At 42.9% G+C, this 21,991-nt stretch overlaps 1 protein-coding gene across 2 annotated transcripts in view; it reads right to left on the bottom strand.

Moving 5' to 3' along the window:
* The window catches only part of KMT5B (lysine methyltransferase 5B), a 46,063-nt gene extending 29,441 nt beyond the window's left edge, over positions 1 to 16,622 (bottom strand). The window contains exon 1 of one of the 2 annotated variants that reach the window (XM_089520850.1): positions 16,477 to 16,622. The gene's annotated coding sequence lies outside the window, so the exon portion shown is untranslated. Of the gene's footprint in view, positions 1 to 15,960; positions 16,419 to 16,476 lie in introns of those variants that run through there. The other variant, XM_089520849.1, reaches the window with a different exon arrangement.
* Between the last annotated feature and the right edge of the window lie 5,369 nt (positions 16,623 to 21,991).

Raw genomic sequence — 21,991 nt, 5'->3', positions numbered from 1 at the left:
TCTTCTTTCTCACATGACAGCAGCCATTCCTTCTAAGAGACTGAGCCAAGCCCATTCCCACTGATCTGTCTGAAAGACTGGTTCCATTTTGTCCTAAAATATTTCCAATCCAGCTAGTGACTGGCTTGGTTTGCTTGTGTTCCTCTTCTCGTCTTAATCCCTCTTCTCTTGTGTTATATCTTTCTGACTGCAAGTTTGCAAGACGTTATAGTATTGTTTTACTACTGTACTTACTTTTTTTTTTTTTTTTTGCATATACAGACCATTTATACAGTCTATGTATTTTAAAACCAAAACAAAAATAAAACTAGATAGCGGGGGAGGAAACATAAGAGTATATAATTTTCCTTCATTTTAACTGGCCCGGTAAACATTCTAAACTCAACTACAAGGGCAGCAGGAGCCAAAGGCTGAAAAGGAGACTTCTGAAGACCCTCATAACCCATCAACCTGAGAGAAATACCGCACAGAGCCCATTTCATTTTCCTGTTTCATCTCACCATGGAACTTTCAGTATAGATTTCACACTTGCAAAAAATGTGCATATGTCCAGTAGATTCCAAACAGCTGATTTTCTAACATATAAATCCAGACTATTACAATTAGCACTAACCATTTATACAGTAACTACATTATTTGTTGTTGTTGATGTGTGCCTTCAAATTGTTTCTGCTTATAGCAGTCCTAAGGTCAATCTAGCATGGGGTTTTCTGGGTCTGAGAGTGTTTGACTTGCCCAAGATCATCCAGTGGCTTTCCATGGCTGAGCAGAGATCTGAATCCTGGGCCCAAAACACCTGGGCCAAATATAGTGGCTTTTGGCCACTTTGGGGGCATGGCGTTTACATGTCACCCCCCCCCCCAAAACGGCCAGAAGCCACGCTGAGGCTGCACTCCAGGGCTAAAAGACTGCCTTAAAAGGAGTAGATTTGGAGCGACTCCTGGCTTGCACGGCTTGGGAGTGGGTTGTGCAGTTGCCCTGGTTCCGGCTCGACTGTGGCCAGAGCAGCCAGAGGCCACTCTTTATCAGCCGTTTGCTTAACCTCCTGGTCTTCAGGGTTGTAGTTCAATGCTTGGACTACACTGGGTTTTTATAATTAACTTACCGTATATATTCGTCTATCAGTCGAGAAACTTATGCCCCCTAAATCCCAGGTTGTCTTATTTATGGATCAGTATGGTAATGTGATAGCAGCTGTTTCAGATTTCCCCATACAGTCAAGAAAGCGGTTTTAATTGCTTTTAAACAAACAAACAGAGCCCCTCTCCCACCCACACTGCCACTGTTTGGGGAGTGAAGGATGAAACGAAAGCTGAAACAAAAAGCCTCAATTAAAAAGCCTCTTGCCACGGGTACACATACACACACTGAAGGAGCCTCCAGGTTTCACCCTCAATTTATCTATGGCTCATGGCATAATCCATAATTTTGGCCCCAAAACCTGTCTTCGACTTATACATGAGGTCAACTTATAGCTGAGTATATATGATAGGTAGGCAACTCTGACTGCCAGTGTGGCTTAGTGGTTTGAGCATTGGACTGCAACTCTATAGAGACCAGTGTTCAAATCCCTGCTCAGCCATGTAAAAATCCACTAGGTGACCTTGGGCAAGTCACTCCCTCTCAGCCTCAGTGGGCTGGACTGGATGGCCCTTGTGGTCTCTTCCAACTCTATGATTCTATGATTCTAAGAAAAGGCAAGCCCTCTCTGAGCTAATCTTGCCAAGGAAATCTCAGCATAGGTTTGCTTTAGGATCGCCATAAGTCAGAAATGACACGAAGGCATACAACAATAAAGGCAGCTCTATCCTGATGAACTGGATGGTAACATGGCAAATATATCCATTATAGATCATGTACCTTTACCCGTATTAAAGATTCTTCCTAGGTTAAAATATAAGCTCACTCATGTACATCCACTATCAATATGTCTGTGTGCAAGCAGTTGTACAATCATGTCATATATGCAAAAAATAAACTTCTATTGATGTTACAACACCCACATCCCCTCAGGAAAACAAATCACAGCAAAGAACAATTTTATACAAAATACAACCACACCACCTACAACTCAAATAGCCGTTCAAAGCCTTTTACTGTAGACAAAATATGAATCCCCACATGATTTCTTCCTGGTTCAGAATAGTGACTCAGAGTGAATGCCATATATAATGGTTTAGCATCAGCACTTAGTGAGATAGCTCAAAATCACAGATCTTTGACAATAATGATCAGAATATTTTATTATTTGAAACATTTAACAGAAAATGAAAGAGAACAGCTAAATAAAGTTTGCCAATACATTTGGTACTTAAGTGCAGCCACTGTTCCAGAAATCCAGGCTAGAACAAAAAGCATCTATAGCTGTAAGAGTCCTAACAGGGAAACTCAGATGAATCATTTGCATGTGTGATTTTTTAAAAAATTGAAACTCGGGGAGAGAGGCATAGAATCATACAGATGTCTGGTTACTTATATGCTTGATTTAAGAGGTAATATAAAATAGACAATTAAATAGCTGAAATGTAGAAGAAGCACTTACACTATAATCAAACGAACAGTTCACTTTATTATGAGAAAAATAACAGCACACATTCAAGTAGGTCTCTACTTGTTATCAGTCCTAAACCTATGATTAAAATGTTCAATTTCACCTTGTGTTCTTCAGCATGACAGGAATGTAAAAAAAATATTTGCAATTTTTTCATACCTAAAGAAAATATGTCTCAATACACTGAAAGAGAAAGTTGAAAGAATTGTCAGCCTCTATGGGAATTTTCACCCTCACATAAGAATATGATGACCAGTGCTAGTCCCAGTTTTTGTGAAAAATACAATCTTTGTGAAATATTCAAAGAAAAGGTCTGAAATAAAAAAAATCATTGAAAAACAGAAAATGTAGAACACAACACACACAAGCCTTTCTTAATCTTGCCCTGAAGGAAAACATATTTTGAAATTTTTCATTCTCAGATGTGAGAACACAATAACATATGATTCACACACTTATTTACTGAGGACTACATTCTAGAGCCATGTTTCTGACAATTCATAGATACAGTACTTCAGTGGAGCCCAACACACTGAAGAACAAATAAAGCATCACATTCCACAGTGTCATTGTAACACATGCAACCATCCCCTTTTTAAGTAAATGAAAAGACTGAGTGACAGTGAATAACAGCCTAATCTCTACCAAATTTACCTTGACTTATTACAAAGACATACAGAATGGCACTAGTAAGTGGAGGTAGCATGATGGCTTAATACTAACCTCAGATATTTCATTTATAAACTGCAAGAGTTAATATTTTAGCTGCTGTATTCAACTAGCATCTCAACTTCCAAAATCAATTTAACATTCCATTTTAAATGAAATCCTCTCTCTACCATCTCTTTCAAAGTTACATTCTTACCAGGTTGAGAAGTTTGGGCAACACAAAATGCAGCCCATAAACACCACAACTGATATTGAGCTAATAGTATAGAAGCTTGCAATCTCTAGCAACACTTCTGTCCTCCAAAAGAAATATACAGTGGATCCTTGTTATACGCTGGGGTTTGGTTCCAAGATCCCCCATGTATAACAAAATCCGTGTATGCTCAAGTCCCATTAAGCATAATGACATAGCAAAATGGTGTCCCTAATAAAAAATGGAACATCAAGGTAAATTTATACTTTTTTGGAACATTTTCAAACCGTGTATGCTTGAATCCATGTATAAAAAAACCGTGTATAAGAAGGGCCGACTGTATACTCCTGCATTTTGTAGGCAGATTCAAGCACTGCAAGACTAACAGTAATCCAAACTGATCCAAAGTATCCTAAGAACTGATTCATATTCCACTTGTTCTGGTAACCCAGATGTAAAGTTCTGCTAGTGAAAGAATACGTTCTTCATGACTCAGAAAATATAAATACTAAAGACATACTGTATATACGCATATATAAGAGTATAGAAATCTAGAAATTTTAGTCAGAAAAATGACACCCCCCCTCCAAAAAAAAACGGCTCCACTTATCCATGGCTCAATGTAAGTACTGTAAGTACTGTACCTTACTTCTTATAAAAAAAAAAAAGGAACCATTCCCTTCTCTGAGGAGAGTGGCACAAGACAAGAGCTTAGTCCATCCTGGAAAAAAATTAAAAGAAGCACCACTCTTCTCTATTTTCTCCACTGCGGTGCCACTTCTGGCCTTTTTGAATGTCTGCATGGGAAAATATCAGTGTGCTTTGGCATCATTTTCCTTTCCTTCATCCTTTACATCCTTTGTTACATGCCCCAAAGTTTTACCCTTAAATTGGGTTTACCCTCAACTTAAAAATGGGTTACTGTATATACTCATGTATAAGTCTAGAAATTTTAGTCCAAAAAATGACCCCCAAAACCTGAGTCGACTTATCCATGGGTCAACGTAAGTACTGTACTTCAACTCAAATATATATATGAAAAGGAACCATCTGCTGGTGAAAAGCAAGAGAATAATCTGTCCTGGAAGCACTGACCTCTCTCTATTCTCTCATCAATCCAGCTTTTAATATGAGCACAAACTGTTATGCCTCCTGTAATTCTGTAAGTTCTTTGGTATTGTTTACTTTTGTTTCATCCTTTACATCCTTTGTTACATGACCCTAAATTTTACCCTTGACTTATCCATGGGTCATATCAAAATCCATAATTTTTGCTCCAAAACCTGTCCTCGACTTATACATAAGGTCGACTTATAGCCAAGCATATATGGTATATAAAAATCCGTAACTTTGGCCCCAAAACCTGCTCCTGCTTTATACATGAGGTCAACTTATAGTGGAGTATATATATGGTATGTCTAGGCACAATTTTCAGAAACCAGTACTGAATTACATTAAGGACATACTAGCCAGAGTGATCCAATAGCAAAACAAAATGTTAAAGATGAAACTGTGCACATCAAATTACTTCCTCAAATGCTCTCGGTACATCTGAGGAAGTAGACTGAAGTCTACAAAAAGCTCATATTGCCAACCTCTTTCTTTCAGTGAGTCTCAAAGGTGCTACAAGATCTCAATACATACTGATTCTACAGACTCGCGCAGCTATGTCTTTGATTCTGCACATCAAAGTTCATCACATATCAGAAACCAAACCTTTAAAAACAGTGCCCAGTGCAATAAATCTGTGGCCAAGGTTGTGTCAGCATCACATCTGCAAAGCCTACTGCACTGACACAGTAAGTAAGTTGATGTCACACCAGCAGCTACCATCAACACTTACGCATTAGTTATTTAAAAGACACAGAACTGATAGAGAGAAGCCGCAGATAATGAGATGATCTGTACCCTACAAGCCTTTCAAACACAGTGGAGTCAGCTGTTTCAGTATAAGCCTGCACAGAAGCATAACAGCCTGTGTCAATGGTTTTACAATTATGAAGAAAAACAGTATCTGTGGTCAAAAAGGAGAAACTATGGATGACAGACCAAATACTACAAGCAGTTAAAGTCGAGAAGCAAAAGAAGAGGGAGACAGAAACAATTAGAACCATGAATGCTACTATCCAAAGATTAGTGCTAAAGGATAACGAGAATTACTACAACAATCAGTGAAGAGAAATAGAAGCCAATAGCAAAAAAGAAAGGAATAGAGGCCTCTTCCACATGATCAAGGAAAGCAAAGAGAAATTTCAACTAAAGGTGGGAAGGCTCTATGTATGGTTAGAAGCGGGACATAATACAGGGGGCTTTTAGTATCTGCTTCGATTTGGTTCCAGGACCCTCTGTAGATACCAAAATCCATGGATGCCCATTATGTACAATGGAATAGTAAAATGGTAAAATCAAGTTTTGCTTTTTAGAATTTGTATATTGTATATACTCATGTATAAGTCTAGAAATTTAAGTTAATAAATTGACCTAAAAAACCTGAGTCAACATATCCATGGGTCAATGTAAGTACTGTGCTTTAAATTGTGTGTGTGTGTGTGTGTGTGTAACCATCTCCTGGTGAAAGACAACAGTTTAATCTGACCTGGAAGTACTGACCCCCTTCTATGCTCTCATCCATCCAGCTTTTAGTATGAGCACAAACAGCTATGCCTGCTGAAAATTTAAGTTTGTTTAAGTTTGTTGGCATTGTTTTCTTTTGCTTTGTCATTTACATCCTTCATTACATGTCCCTAAGTTTTACCCCCAACTTATCTACGGGTCATATCAAAATCCATAATTTTGGCCCCAAAAATCTGCTCTCAACTTATACATGAGGTCAACTTATAGTTGAGCATATACAGTATTTTAAAAATATTTTCAAGCCATAGATGCTTGAATCCATTGATAAAGAATCCATGGATATGGAGGGTTGACTGTATACAACCACACTAAAATAAATTTTAAAAAAGAAAGAAGGAATACACAGAAGAGCTATACAAAAAAAAAAAAATGTGAAAGATCGAATGACACATGGGAAAAGGAAACTTGTGAAGATGAAGGCCAAATTTTGGAAAGCAAAGTGAAAGCCGCACTCAAAGCAATCAGGTAGAATTAATTACCAGGAACCGACTACACACCAATAGAACTACAATCCACAGAGACAGATTCAAGTATAGTTCTAACTAAAATATGCCAACAAATATAGAAAACAAAGCAGTGGCCTACAGTCTGGAAGTGATCAATATACAATCTCATCCACAAAAAAGGATACACAGACTACAGTAACTACAGAACTGCCATGCTTATTTCCCATGCAAGCAAAGTCCTGCTCAAAATTCTGCAGCAAAGACTCCTACTATATATGGGAGAGAGAAATCCCACTGGTGCAAGCTGGAGTCAGGAAAGGGAGAGGCACTAGGGATCATAATAAAAACATACAATGGATAATGGGACACACCAGGGAATTCCAGAAGAAGTCTGTATGTGTTTTATGGACTACAGCAAAGTCTTCAACTGCACAAATCACAAAAAGCTATTTCTTGCTCTTAGAGAAATGGGAATGCCACAACATCTGATTATCCTGATGTGTACCCAGGACAAAAGGCTGCAATTAGAACAGAATATGAGAAACAGATTGTTCCCAGTTGACACAGAGTCGGGCAAGGCGGCATACTATCACCCTATCTATTCAACCTGAATTGCGAAAATATTGTACACACAGCTTAGACTCAAAGGCGGAGGACTGAAAACTGAGGGAAGGAACAGTAACAACCTAAGATATGCAGATGACATAGTACTACTAGCAGAAACAAACAGAGGCCTAGCGTTCCAAAACCTTGGTCCTCCAGGTGTTCTGGACTTCAACTCCCAAAATCGCTAGGTATATGTATGACAATAAGAAGTTCAGGGAGCTGAAGTCCAAAACATCTGGAGGACCAAAGTTTAGGAAACACTGACCTAGATCAATTACTGAAAAAGATTAAGAAGGAAAGTGCCAAGATAGGCTGAACACTAAGAAAACAAAAATAATGACCACAGAAAATCTACAAGAATTTATCCTAGATAACAAGAAAATTGAGACAGTAAAAGAGTACACATACTTCACATCAAACACTGACCAGAACAGAGACTGAAGTCAAGAAATCAGGAGAAAACTAGGACTAGGAAGGGTAGCTATGAAAGAACTAGACAAGATCCTAAAGTGCAGAGTTATAATACTGAACACTAAGGTGAGGATCATCCAAGCCACTGTATTCCCCATCTCCATATACAGCTGTGACAGCTGCACATGAAGAAAACAGATAGGAAGAAAATAAACTCTACTGAGATGTGGTACTGGAGAAGAGTGCTGAGGATACTGCGGATGGCTAACAAGACAAACAAATGGGTACTTGAACAGATCAAGCCTGAACTCTTGCTGGAAGCCAGGATGACTAAACTGAGGCTACTGTATTTTGGGTACATCATAAGAAGGTAGGAATCATTAGGAAAAAAATACAGTCACCCCTCCTAACTCGTGGGGGATCCATTTTGCCCCCCCCCCCCGCAAGTTGGTAGACTCACACATAGTCAAGCCCCATTGAAATGAATGGGGCGCACTCCTGCGGGTGAACAAAGGGCATGCACTGCAGGAGCATGCCCCATTAGCCTCAATGGCGGGTCACCCCTCTACAGATCGTCATGTCTGCCCATTTCAAGTCCATGGACTTGGAGTGGCGACTGTAATGCTAGGAAAGGTAGAAGGCAGCAAAAAGAGAGGGAGGCCACATGCTAGATGGATGGACTCAATCAGAGAGGCCACAGTCCTGAACCTGCAGGACCTGAGCAAAGCAGTTGAGGACAGAGTATCTTGGAGATGTCTCAACCACAGGGTCGCTATAAATAGACTGACTTGAGTGCAGTTAGCAACAACAATTAAGAAGAGTAGCAAACCTCAAAGAATTTGCCCCAAGTATTCTTTATATCTAGAATGGAGCAGAATCTGATGGCTTATTATGCTTGCACTACCAAACCATCCACCTTCTCTGCTTAACATTCAGCCTGATGAAGTGCTTTCAAAACCTCAAAATCTCACACTATTTTGTAATGTCTTAGGGCTGGAACAGACCAGCATAAAAAGCCGGCTTCTAGCCATCTTGAAGATGTGGCATGCAGACAACACATGCCCCCAAGCCACCTGGAAGCCGGCTTCAAGCGTCTGGCCATTTACACAGGGGCTGGCTTCCAGATGCTCTGGTAGCACGACATTTATACGCTGCACACCACAGGAGCGCCTTAAAGCTGGCTTCCCACTGTGGTGGAATGGAAAAAACGGCTTTTTGCCAGCCAAAAAAGAGCGGCTAGCTTACCTTTTAGTGTTTTCATCACCAGCAAAAAGGCGGATTGGGACCACAGTGTGCAGTTGCCATGGCCCCAATCCGGCTTTATTGAGGGGGGGGGGATTTTAAGTCATCCCTTCGTGACGGTCTGTTTCTTCTATAGTTCTAGTTCTAATAAAATTTATTAGAACTAAACAAAGTGTCAGAAAGTAGAGGCGTTGCCACAATGTGCACTATAATGTATATGGCCAAGATGAATATTGATTAAACAGAAAAAAAATTAAGAACTAATAATGTTAAATTGCTGCCCCTATGAGTGCATCTACACTGTGGAAATAATGAAGTTTGACACCACTTTAACTGCCCTGGTTCCATTTTACAGAATCTTGGGATTTGTAGTTTTGTGAGGCATCAGCACTCTTTGGCAGAGAAGGCTAAAGACCCTGTAAACCTACAAAACCCAGGATTCCACCGGATGGAGCTACAACACTTAAAGTCTGTCAAACTGCATTTTTTCTACAGTGTAGATGTACCCTATGTTAGTTGACTACATACAGGCATACCTCAGCTAACAAACCCTCTGACAGGGATGCTCCTTTTTAAAAAGTATTTTTATGGATACCCAACCCTTACTTTTCTCCTTGTCCTCTGTCTAGCTGGAAGGTGTGTTTTTTAAGTAGAATCAGCTACTGAGAGGATGGTGAAGGAGGGCTTGAGAAAACCAGACTTTGTTTCAGGTTGTAGCAGCATGCCTGCAGTAAACAATACAAAGAAACCTGAGCTGGTAAAGACTGAAACTCTGTTCTAGCCAATACTACATGGGCAGTGTGTGCTTTCTTATGACAGGAAAGGTAAACAGTGGCTGCTTCCAGAATCCCTTACTGAGCAGCAAAACAGATAGGAAAGGGCGGTCTGTCTCACCAGCTACCCCAGTATATTACAAAAGCACCAATTTATAAGGCTGGCCATCAAAATGGAAATCATAAGAAAAGTGGAGGCTGGTGAAAGAAAAACCTCCCCTAGATATATTTTGGAAGAAACATTCAAGTGGTCTCTAGAAGGATCCAAATATTTTTGATTATTTATCAAGACTTACTAACCTGGTTGTTTCATTTCACATGTGTACACTGCTTGTGCTGGATAAATAGTTTGCTGAAACATGTTCAGCTGCTCTTCTGTTTTGTGATGTGGGAATCTATTCCTATTCCACACTTTTTCTGCTAAAGTATTAAAGCCCAGTAACACATCTGCTTTGTTAACTAAGGTATACCTGTACTAAGAATACCTAGCTATTTACAAGTCAAAGATGTAAAAATACAGTATGAATCCTGTGTCTGCAGGACCGGTACCCTGCAGTTTCACTTACCCATGTCCACAAAAAGTCCCCTTGGGCATTTGTTAGGTCCTCCAGAATGATTCTATGGTATGCTTCTAGTAGATGTGGATATTGACAATAAAGTCACTCTGGAGTAGTTAGAAATGTACTCACTCTGGAGTACTAATAAGTTACTCCCAGGTCCTCCGGCATGACTCTTTGGTCAACTTCCTCCAGACATCATTTGTGTCAACAGGTATGCTATTATCCATGATAAGTCTGGGAACATATCCCCCACGGATATCAGAGTCATGTTGTAATCAATTCCCACAATCCCACATCTTTTTTAGAATACTCTTAAAGTGATTTGACTTTCTTAATACAGAGAAACTAAAGATTTGAAGTATGTTTGCATTCCTAGATTTGTAATATAAGAGTTCTAGTGTAAGTGACAATCTGTTCTGGGGGATTTTAAAGCATAAGAGAACATTTTGACACTTGGAGTACTGGCAATTTTAGTTTTATGACAGGGAGAATTTATTATAGTTAAGACATCAGAATACAGTGGTACCCCGGGATACGAATTCACCGCGTTACGAAATTTCCGGGGTACGAAAAAGTTAGATTTAAAAAAACTGTTCCGGGTTACGAAAGATTTTTCGGGTTACGAAAATCTTTTCGGCGCGTTTCGGCGCGAAATTCAAAGCGCGGCTAGCAGCTTTCCAGCGGCTTTTTGGGTTGCGAAATGTATCGGGTTACGAACGGCGCCGCGGAACGAATTAAATTCGTAACCCGAGGTAGCACTGTACCACAACCAGGCATCACTTAATTCTGTCATGTTCATAATTCTGTACATTAAACCAATAACTACATTTCTCATGTACCTATCTGAAAAGAATATGGAAGGAAATTCAGGTGGCATTTTAGTTCCACTGAAGTGTAACTGAGGTCATGAGTAATTAAAAATAATCAGTTTTTATTATTTGCACAGCCCACACACAGGTTTAAAAAGCTCCCTGAATTCTCTTGAGGTCAATAAAATGGTCACACATTTCGCAAACCTTTAAGTTTACAAAGAAGCATTACCTACATTTCATATTAACTAACATGAAAAATAAATGCCAAAATAGAATTTCTCTGAATATGCACAGCACATGTGAACATAATGTTCTGCTGTATGATTTAAATGACTGAGATAAAATCAAATCCTAAAAGGATCACATTTCTGAGGCATAAATGTGAACAACATAGAACCAGTGTTTATGCTCTTCCATAAAAATAATTCTGCATAGATAGAAACGGGAAGATTGGAGAGTAACAGTTCTTCTAATGTACTAGCTTTCTATAAGCAGACTTTTTCTTTATGAGAAGCATTATATCAGTGAGGTGCCTCTGCAGCCTAGCTGTATGATCATGAGACAGATTTAAATTTGTATTGATTATTTGTGAAAATTAAACTGTCCCCAGGGAACAAACTGTCCCCACCATGTGTGCCAGGGTTTTTCCAAATTTCTAACCTCAAAGATATCGGCCACTTATGTGTTTTGCCATGTATCCTAATGGGATTTTTTTAGGACTGATTGATCAAAATTATTTCCTGCTTTTATTTAGGACAGTGGTCCCCTAACTGTGCTCTTTAAGGGATTTTGGACATCAGCTCCCAGAATCCCAGACTATTGGCCAACATGGCTGAGGCTTCTGGGGATAATCTCTTTAAAAGGCAGAGTTTGGGGACCATTGATTTATGGCATTAAAGGCAACATAATAATAACATTTAAACAGAAATACAGTTTTTGTATAACATTTAAACAGAAGTAGAAATACAAAACACATTAAAACAGAGTAAAAGCACAATGATAAAGAATCAAAAACACTTAACCAATTAAAATACTTTCAATACCAACCAAACTTCAATACAAAACTAACTGCCTGACTGAGTAAAATGCCTTCCCCACTGGCAGAAGGAAGAGCCAGGGAACATAGCTTCATTTGCTAAGGAAACACAGAAAAGTCACCAAGATAGCCCATGCTCACATCTCTACAAAATGTGTCTATGATGGTGGTGGAATCAAGAGAAGGTTTTCTTGCAAAGAACTTGAAACACAGGTAGACTCATATGGGAGAATACAGTCTTTTGGAGTCCTGCCCCAGGTTGTTTAGGTCTTTATAGATCACAACCAGCACTTTCAAATTGCACCTGGAAGTAGACCTGCAATGCTATTGTAACATGAAAACAGCATGTCTCCTGTAATCAGTCTGGCCACAGCATTTTGGAACAGTGTTTTGTTTCCAGACACTTTTCAGAGGGAGCCTCACACAAAGTGTCTGACAGCAGACCAAACAGGAAGTAAATGAAGCACATAACTGTGCAGCAAAGCCCACTAATTCCAGGAATAGCTCACACTCAATGTCTACAAGGTACTGTCTAAGTGTACTGGGTCACACCATTACCTTACATGAACTGATTATGTATCCACAAGTTAAAGCTGCAGGACAGCATCAGCAGTGGTTTGGCAAGATGTCCGTTAGGAAAGCCTTTCCAATATTAAATATCTTTTTTGTTAAGGAATCCTACTCAGCTTCTCAAGAACACCAGGGTCCCCTGGAATACAGTCTGAAAATAACAAGTGTATACCGACCCACTCTGCTCCCTACCTTCTCTTTGACCATGGAATCTGTTCATTTTACACACATTTATCCTTAAGTTTTTGGCTATGATCAAACAGTGGAGAACAGTGGCAACATAATTCCCCACACACTATACCTGTCAGTCTGTTGTCAATATTTTTTCTCTGATTCAACACAACAATGCTCTCTGAAATGAACATTTTAGAGACACAGGTCCAAAACACACTGCAGAAATAATCCAGTCCGAGACCCGCTTCAACTGCCCTGGCTCAATGCTAAGGAGTCCTGGGAACTGTAGTTGTGTGAGACATTTAGCCTTCTCTGTCAGAGAACTACAATTCTCAGGACTTCAAAGCACTGAGCCAGGACAGTTAAAGCAGTCTCAACCCAGATTGTTTCTGCAGTGTGTTTTGGACTGCAGTAGAACACTAATCATTGCTCACACTGTAGAGAACTGGACTCATTTTGTAGATGAAAGCCTTCCAACAAAAGTTAGGACATGCACTTCTTCTCCATCAATAAGGTATCCACAGGTTTCCAAGCTGAATGAGAGTTTCAGTCCACAGCTTCAAATAAATATGAAGGGCCCTTGATAAGTGCTGGGGTTTGGTTCCAGGACACCCCTCCCCTGTGGATACCAAGATCCCTGGATGTTCAAGTCCCATTAAATGCAATGGCCTAGCAAAATAGCGTCCCTCGTATTGATATAATGGCAAAATCAAGGCTTGTTTTTTGGAATGTATGTATTTTTAAAAACCCTGTGGCTACGGAGGGCCAGCTGCACACTCTCTCTCTACGGGGAGGCGGGCACTTCTGTGTTTGGATCCTGACAGCTGAAGGGAGCCAAGGAAACTCCCCGGCTTCTTCCCGACTCTTCCCTGAGCCTCTGCTGCCCCCTACAGGCCCAAATGGGCGCAGCCCCAGCTCCTCCACTCGACGGGGGCAGAGACAGTGAGAGGGCCGCCTTGTGCTCCTCCGGGGGATCCTCAAGGGCAGCCCCGCCAGGAGCCAAGGGGCCTTTTAACCACCCTCTCCCCCATCACAGAAACCCCGCACCCGGAGCCCCTTCTCCGAAGATAAACACAAGCACCCGCCCGCCCCCCTTCGCCACAGCCACCAACTCACAGGCACACGAGTGCGGGGGGGTCACTATCCTCGGGCCTTTAAACACCCCCCCCCCAACTGCCAAGAAGGTCCCAAAGACCCCGCAGCCAGGACCCAGCCTGGGGCCTCTTCAGCTGCCCGGGCTCAATGCTGGGGAACCCTGGGACCTGTAGTCCTGTGAGGCTGCATTGAGCCTTCTCTGCCAGACAACCAGGCTTCCCGAGCACTGAGCCAGGGCACTGAAGGCGCTGTCGAACTGGGTCACTCCTGCAGGGTGTTTTGGGCCCTGGTCCCAGACGCCTGAACAAGCGAGGACCCTTTTGGGGCCCTGGGAGGGCACCCGACCTCCTCCTCCTGGGCCAAGGGAGGCTCCTGGCGGAGGCCTGGGACGGGGAGCTCGCCCATTTCTCTGCCGCTTATCGTGCACGGAGGAAGCACTCCCGTGGCCCCAACGAGCCGGGCGCTCATTTCAGCGCCTCAGAAGGAGGGAAGAAGGCTGGGCAGGAGCCCTCCAGTGAGGCGGCCCTTGGGGCAGAGGAGAGCGGCACGAATCCTCTCCACTAGCAGACGGGGCGGTTCTAGGACGCGGCCTCCTTCCTCTGCGGAATCAGGCCGAGAGGCCTTGCGGCAGCCTCCAGACTCAGTCCAACAATGCTGGCCCCTTCCTTCTTTCCGTCGGCCTCAAAGGTGTTACAAGATCGCTAAACCAAATGGCCCCGGGCTTTAAGCGCTTGAAGGGGCTCTTGGCCTTCAGCTCCCAGGATGCCCGGCAATGGGCCAAGAAGGCTGAGGGCCTCTGGGAGATGAAGTCCAAAGTCTCTGAAAGGGCAGTTTGGGTGGGTCAGCCACCCTGAGCCCCTGCGCTGGGAAGGAGGCGGGGTAGACATGGGGTACATAAGAACAGATAACAACAACATCATGATCATGGCTGGCTCTTCTTCCCATCTGCCTCCCTCCCCAGCCCCACACAGCCCTCTTCTTCTGGTGGCCCCGGAGAAAGGAAAGCAGGACATTCACTTGAGATTGGGCGCTGGATGAGGAGAGGGCTGAGGAAGGAGCCGATGGGCCCAGACCATTTCCCCTGGACCGAGGCTGAAGGCAGGGCTCTGGAACCAGGGCCTGGAGATCCTGTGGCCCCGGGGTCTCAGGCTCACCCAGAGAAAGAAGAAGCCAGCAGGGGCTTCCCGGGCTTCCCAGGGCATCCATCCACACTGCAGAATCCAAGCGGCCCAACACTACTGGGGCTGCCATGGCTCCATCCTGCCGGATCCTGGACCCTCACTTTCCAACAAAGTCACGCCACTCAAAACGATGTCAAACCGGTTTAATTCTGCAGTATGGATACACCCTTCAGTCTACTTCCTTAGACGCAGTTGGTGGAGTGCAAGCCACGTATATATCTATGTGTGTTGTGTGTCACCGGTGTGTGAGGATGCCAAGGCAAAGTACAGATCCTTTGTGTTTGGAAATGAAGTTTCCGCTCCAGTTTTAAGGATGGAGGCCAGAGCACAAAGGCACTCTGCAGGAAGCCAAGGCAAGGGAGAAGGGCTTATGTCACTTTCAGTCGTCTGCGTGTCTGCATTTGTTTGTGTATTCTTTGTAACCTGCCTTGACTCTTTTGGAAAGGCAGGGTATAAATAACATCTATTATCATTATCATTATGATTATCATGATTGGAAGCGGTCTAGGCTGAGGCTGCCGTGCTTTGGGCAGATCGTGAGAAGGCAGGGCTCCTTGGAAAAGACCACGATGCTGGGAGAGGCAGAGGGCAGAGGAAGAGAGGAGAGCCCAGGACAGGTGGATGGCTCCACTGGGGAGGGAATGGGAGTCTATAGGGACCTGAGAAGAAGGGGGAAGATGGGGGTCTTGGAGGTGACGGGGTCCCATGAGCCGGGATCCGGGTGAGGGAGGTTAAGACGACGGCGAGGAGGAAGAAGAAAAGGAAGAGGAGGAATAGGAAAAGGCCCCCACAGCGCCAGAACGAGACCCTTCCTCCTCCTCCTCCTCCTCCTCCTCCTCCTCCTCCCCAGTTCCCTGACTCCATCGAGGGAGGCCCAGACCCGCCCAAGGAGGGTCTCTCCGTGGCCCAGGAGCCCCGGCCGGCTGCCCGGCCTCCCTTCTGCCCCCCTGGCCGCCCCAAGGAGGCTGCTTCCTCCCCGCAACCTCGCTCCTCGCTGGCTCGCTCACCTCCCTGCTTCCGCCTCCGGGCGCCTCGCTCCTCTCCGGCCACAGGAAGCCCTGCTTCCGCCACAGAGGCGGACGGCGACGGCAACAAAAGGCGAGTCATAAAAAATAATAGTAATAACAACAATAATAATAATTCCAAGGGGAAAAATGGCGGATCAAATCCAAGATGGCGGCGGCGAAGGGCGAACGGCGCCGAGAGAAGCCGCCTGAGAGATCCCTCCGCCGCCAGAGACAGAAAGAGTCCTCCTCGCGGAGAAGACGACGACCCTGCGGCGGAGGAACACCAGCCCCCCGGCCGCGTCACGGGATTCTCCAAAAGCAGCGGAGGGGGGAGCCTTCCCGAGCGGACCAGGCTTTTGTTTCCCTTCCAGCCCCGCCGCCGCCTCTCTTCCTCAGCCCCAAGACAGAGGCGCCTCCCGCTCGTGCGCTCCCTTCCCAGGCGGCGACGACGGCGGCGGAGGAACACCGAGGGACTCTTTTGCTCGCGCGGAGGGATTCCTTCCAAGACCTTCTTACCTTTAGTGTTTTAACTCCTCTGCAGTCTCTGTCTCTCTTTCGCCCCGGAGGCGGAGGGACACCGCCAAAGACTGTTGCAGCGCAGTTCTCAATGTTCAGCGGCGGAAGGATATTCCATAAACATGAACGGACTAGAGCCCGAAAGAAAAAAAGAGATCCCCTCTAACTCTCTCTTCTTGACAAGAGCTGAGGGCAGGGCCTGGCGGGGATTAAGGGCGCCTCACGGTGGTGCCTTCCTCCTCCTCCTCCTCACAAGTTGTGGCCCTATGGTGGTTATAGTGGACCAGGTGTCCCCAGCCATCGCAAAAGAGGAGGAAATGGAGCACACCAGCCAATAGTAGCTGGAACCACTCGTAGAAATAAGAACCCATGTTGCTCAGTCCTGCTCAAAATGGAGGATTTGGCCAAATAAAAGCTGAAAACAGTCATATAAAAAGAAATCCATGCTTCTTTGACCTGCTCATAACAGAATATGTCCAAATAAAAACTAAAAACACTAGTATTAATAGAAAACCATTCTCAGTTCTGCTCAAAATGGAGGAACTGGCCAAATAAAAGCTAAAAACACTCACGGAAAGAGAAATCCATGCTTCTTAGTCCACAAAAATGGAGGACGTGACCAAATAAAAGCTGGAAACAGTCATATAAATAGAAATACAGTGGGCCCTTGTTGTCCGCCGGGGTTTGATTCCAGGACTCCCCATGCGTGGATAACAAAACCTGTGTATGCTCAAGTCCCATTAAATACAATGGCATAGTAAAATGGTGTCCCTTGTGTAAAATAGCAAAATCAAGGCTTGCTATTTGGAATTTACACTTTTGAGGAGTATTTTCAAGCCGTGGATGCTTGAATCCGTGGATAAAAAAATCCGTGGATAAGGATGGGTGACTGTAAATAGAAATAGAAATCCATAAATTAATGCTTCTTAGTCATGCTCAAAATGGAGGACATCTTGAAATTCTTCCTGGGCAGAAGGCTGAAATGTAGGATGTGACCTCGAAAAGGAAGCTTGTGACATATATTTCATGCATTTTGTTGGTCTTATAAAAGTATCACTGTTGGGTGGATTTTTGGCTATTATTGTACTTAAAACCAGAAAAAAATCCGGACAAATAACTTGTACTCTAACAAACTCTTTACCTTGAGGCCTATTGGCATTTCTCTTCGGTTTTTTCATGGGCCTGTTTTGCATGGATTCAGTCATTAACACTTGCTTATTTAAAGGGTTTTCTACTCCCATCCCATTTTTTTCCATTATGATGATGATGATGAAAGTTTCTTTATATAGCGCTGTAAGTTTTGCATGACGCTTTACATAATGATCATAACGGTTAAAACCTGCCTGCTGTGTATGATCTGCAATCAAAAGTAGCAAAGATTATAAAATAACAGCATCATTAAATAATTCTAAAACAGCAAACCATGAAAGCAATACACACTTGCACTTATCTAAATATCAAAATTAGGCTGTAAACTGGAAAGCTTCCCATAAACAAAGTCATTTCTAATTCAGACTTAAAAGTTCACTAAAGAAGTAATTGTCACAAATGCATGGGAATACACAGGAATATCATGTATTCGTTTTCTTTTTTCTCTTTTTGCACTATAGTTCCTTTTTCTGCTTCTTTTTAAAAGTGTTTCCATTTGCATTTGCCTCTACGCTTTAACGTCTGGAACAGGGCTACATTGTCCTTTCCAACCAAAGCGAGTATTAGCAGTTTTTCTGATCACATAGCATCCCTTGCTATTTTCCATGTTTCACTGTGGCAGGCGTTAACACTTTTCATGCAAGTAGACCTTGAGCAATAAATTGTCTGAATATGCTTGCTTGGGGTGGCAAACATCTTGCCCAGAAAATCGTAGTCCTTTCCTTCTTGGTTTTTAGAGTCCATTAGACTCTGCATTTTTCACTTTTTCAGATGCAATTGAGCAAAATTGGAAGACTAGAGGGTTCGACCATGCCTAAATAGTTTAATATTAGGGATTAAGCAAGGTGAAAGGTGAGGAATCTGAAGAAAATTAAAGGGAGGGCTGGGGGGGTAGCATCATTTTTCCCCATGAATCACCCATATAATATGTAGAAAGAATAATTTTGCTAATGTTGTGTGCCGTTTATATGGCTAATGATGAGTGCAACATATATTTTATGCATTTTAGTTGGCCCCGTTAAGGAATCACTGTTTTCAGGTCAGACCTGTGAATTTGATTATTTTTAACTTTTTGATCTAGAATTGCTGTTTCTTCCAATAAACCTCAACACTAGAATGAGGTTGATTTAAAAAAAAAAAAAAGGGGGGGGGGTGCTTATCCTTAATATCAATCTAAGCATAGCCAGTGTGATATAGTGGTTTGAGTGTTGGACTATGACTCTGGAGACCAGCAATGGCAAACCTCCTCTGAAGATACTTGCCAAGAAAACCCCCTTACGGCTGCCATAAGTCAGAAATGGCTTGATGGCACAAAACAACATCAAAACATAAAGAAATGTGTGTTCCTTGACACGCAGAAAGCTTCATTAAATACATTCTGAATATCAGGCTGCTAGAAACAAGATGGGTGGTACAAAAACTTGGAGCGGGGATGGCAACCCTAATCAAGGCACTGGCTACTGTTCTGCGTTGTTGCTTCCTGTCTACTCAACTGTAAATGGAAATCTGTTTAATCCAGTGATCCCCAAACTGTGCCGTTTAAGAGATTTTGGACTTCAGCTCCCAGAAGCCTCATCCATGTTGGCCAATAGTTTGGGATTCTGGGAGCTGAAGTCCAAAATCCTTTAAAGAGCACAGTTTGGGGACCACTGGTTTCATCAACTGGATATATGACAGGCTGACTAAACTAGTTTGTTTTAACAATAACAGCATCAAGAGGCTGTGTGTGTGTCTGTTAGAGTGCCTGCAAGAGCTATCCAGCATGGCATTAACCCCTTCCTCTGGATTACTTTGAATTATAACTAAACAAATAGCTATGAAATAGGCCCTTGTTGATAATTTTGTGTCATGTGGGACGATGAGAGTATCACCAATGCAGACTCTGATCTGCATCATAAGGTTAATACAGTGACTTTTTAAAAAATCCTACAGGGATCCGAACTGTTGTTCTTACCACTGCTTGCACAGTAATGACAATCTGCATAGTTCTTCATTTTCTGTACATGTTACAGTTCGGAAAACTGTCAAGTGAAGTCTCTAAGCTGCTGAGCCTTGTTAGCCACAGATGGGTAGTAACAAATGACAGTCAACCCTCCATATCCATGGATTCTGCATGGCTTGACAATATGTTTTCTTTAAATTCCAAAAAGTCAACCTTGATGTTCCCATTTTATATAAAGGATACCATTTTACTACGCCGTTGTCTATAATGGGACCTGAGTATCCATGGAGAGTCCTGGAACCAAACCCCAGCAGATACTAAGGGCCCACTGTAAAACAATATAGCCACTTGTAACAGCATGAGATGTGGAGGTACATGGGGTGCATTTTCTAGCAGCACAGGAGGGGATCCTCATTGGAGTCATCTCCTCCCATGCACCAAAAGGCAGAACTGTACTGATTAATAACCATATCTGCTCTGTGTGGAAGGATAACCCCACCCAGGTTTCTGGTCCTGCCTGACTAGAAGAACAGGGTTCAAATGCTCCAGAGTTATTTCAAGTACTGTGCCCATTTTTTCTTCTTCTTAAGATCATTCTCAGCATTATCTGAAACCATGATGGTGGAGGATTTTCAGTGTGGTCCACTGATAGCTCAGAAAATCTCAAGGACTACAAAAGAAGGAATCTTCTGTCTGAAAAAAGTGGAGATAGGTTCGCTCTGCAGGGCGGTGAGAACTCTGAACCTCCTAGGTGCAATATTCTGTGCAGCAGCCACATTAATGCCACTGGCATTTTGCCCTACTACCTTTGACTGCCCTTCTACTGCCCAGTGCCACAACAAAGGTGGCAGGGGGTCTGCTGTACTTTCCTTCTCACCATATTGTCCACTTAGATTAGCAAGCTCCTAGCTATGGGGGAAAAACTTGAATGGGGTGTGTGTCCTTTGAATAGTCTGGAGGGTGGCCAGGTGCCACTTCCCCATCACTGTGACAGCAGGTACATCCTGTTTCAGCTACCAAAAAGGAGGAGGACACCTTCTCCCATATGTCTATCAAGAAGGAGGCATCTTTTCCAGAAACAACCTCTGGGTGCATATATAACGATCACCATTCTGGGGATTCCTTTACTTCTTTTCTAGAGGCTTTTCTTTGGATGTTCCCCCTTCCTCTGCTGTTGTTTGGGTGGCTAACAAGCCACATTACTCAGGCTGCAGCCACACTGCAGAAATAATCTGGTTTGATCCCACTTTAACTGCCATGGCTCAGTGCTATGGAATTCTGGGAACTGTAGTTTGTTGTGGCACTAGTGCAAAGCAAAAGAAAGACGCAATACAAGAAGAGATTCAGCTTTTCTTCCCTGCAGGCTTTAACACCTTACTTTTAAAAAGTGGTCAGAGTTCTGGACATCCATCCCAAAAGGCTGGATAGGCTTCACTGGGGCATCTGAACTTTCACCAGTATTTTCAAGTGTTTTCATTTATTTTCCAAAGACAGTGGCTAAATGGAAGATGTCCCAATGTCAGCCCTAGTTTCAGGTTTCATTTACTTCAAGACAGGGAGATGATATCTTAAAAGCTAGTGATAATAAAAGAGGTTTCTTTTAGAGTACATAATGACAGCACTTGACACCACTTTAACAGCCATGGCTGCATACTACAGAATCCTAGGGATTTGTAGTTTGGTCAGGACTTCAGTGTACACTTTCCCTGTGTCTCTCAAAATATTTCATGAAACTACAAATGACAGGTTCTATGGAATGAAGTCCTGGCATTTAAAATGGTGTCAAAGGGCTGTAATTATGTAATGTGGAAGTAACCTCTTTTGTCCACACTAACCTTTAATGTATCATCCCCATTTTTATGCTAAATAACTCCTGCAACTGAGGCCCTAAAGCTATCCCACAAGGCTTCAGCCTTGGTGGTACAGGTATCTATCTACCTCAGTCTCTCATAATTGCTATTCACTGGGCAAACCTCTCTCAGGTTCCAGCTGGAAATACTAAATTGAGGCAAGGCATAAACAAGCTAGCTAAGATGCTGCTTTCATGGCAAATGCTAATCTTGACTCTGTGAAAATTTCAGTGAAGTAACTGGTTGCAGATGTGATGGCTAGGAGGCATATGTGGTTTTTAAAAAGATGGAATGGGGATTACTGGCCTTATTGGAATTCATATGTATTTCCACCAAGACAAACCCTTTAAATTTTCTCTCCCAGGGGTTTGCATCTCTTGGTTTGTTTGGGCCTTTCTCCCCATCATATTTATTCTAGATGGGCTTCTAAATGATTTAGGAAATTTTAGAGAGGCAGATTATCCTCCTTAGAGATGCCTTGGTTTTAACTGGGGCTATGTGTCAGCATGGCATAGTTGTTTTGACTGTTGGACTACAACTCTGAAGACCAGGGTTTGATTTCTTTCTTGGCCAT

Source organism: Sceloporus occidentalis, unplaced genomic scaffold (genome assembly GCF_023333645.1).
Source record: "Sceloporus occidentalis isolate IW3139 unplaced genomic scaffold, rSceOcc1.0.p SCAF_4, whole genome shotgun sequence".
Taxonomy (NCBI): domain Eukaryota; kingdom Metazoa; phylum Chordata; class Lepidosauria; order Squamata; family Phrynosomatidae; genus Sceloporus; species Sceloporus occidentalis.
Note: the sequence above shows the minus strand (reverse complement) of the source record. Positions and strands in the feature narration are given on the sequence as shown.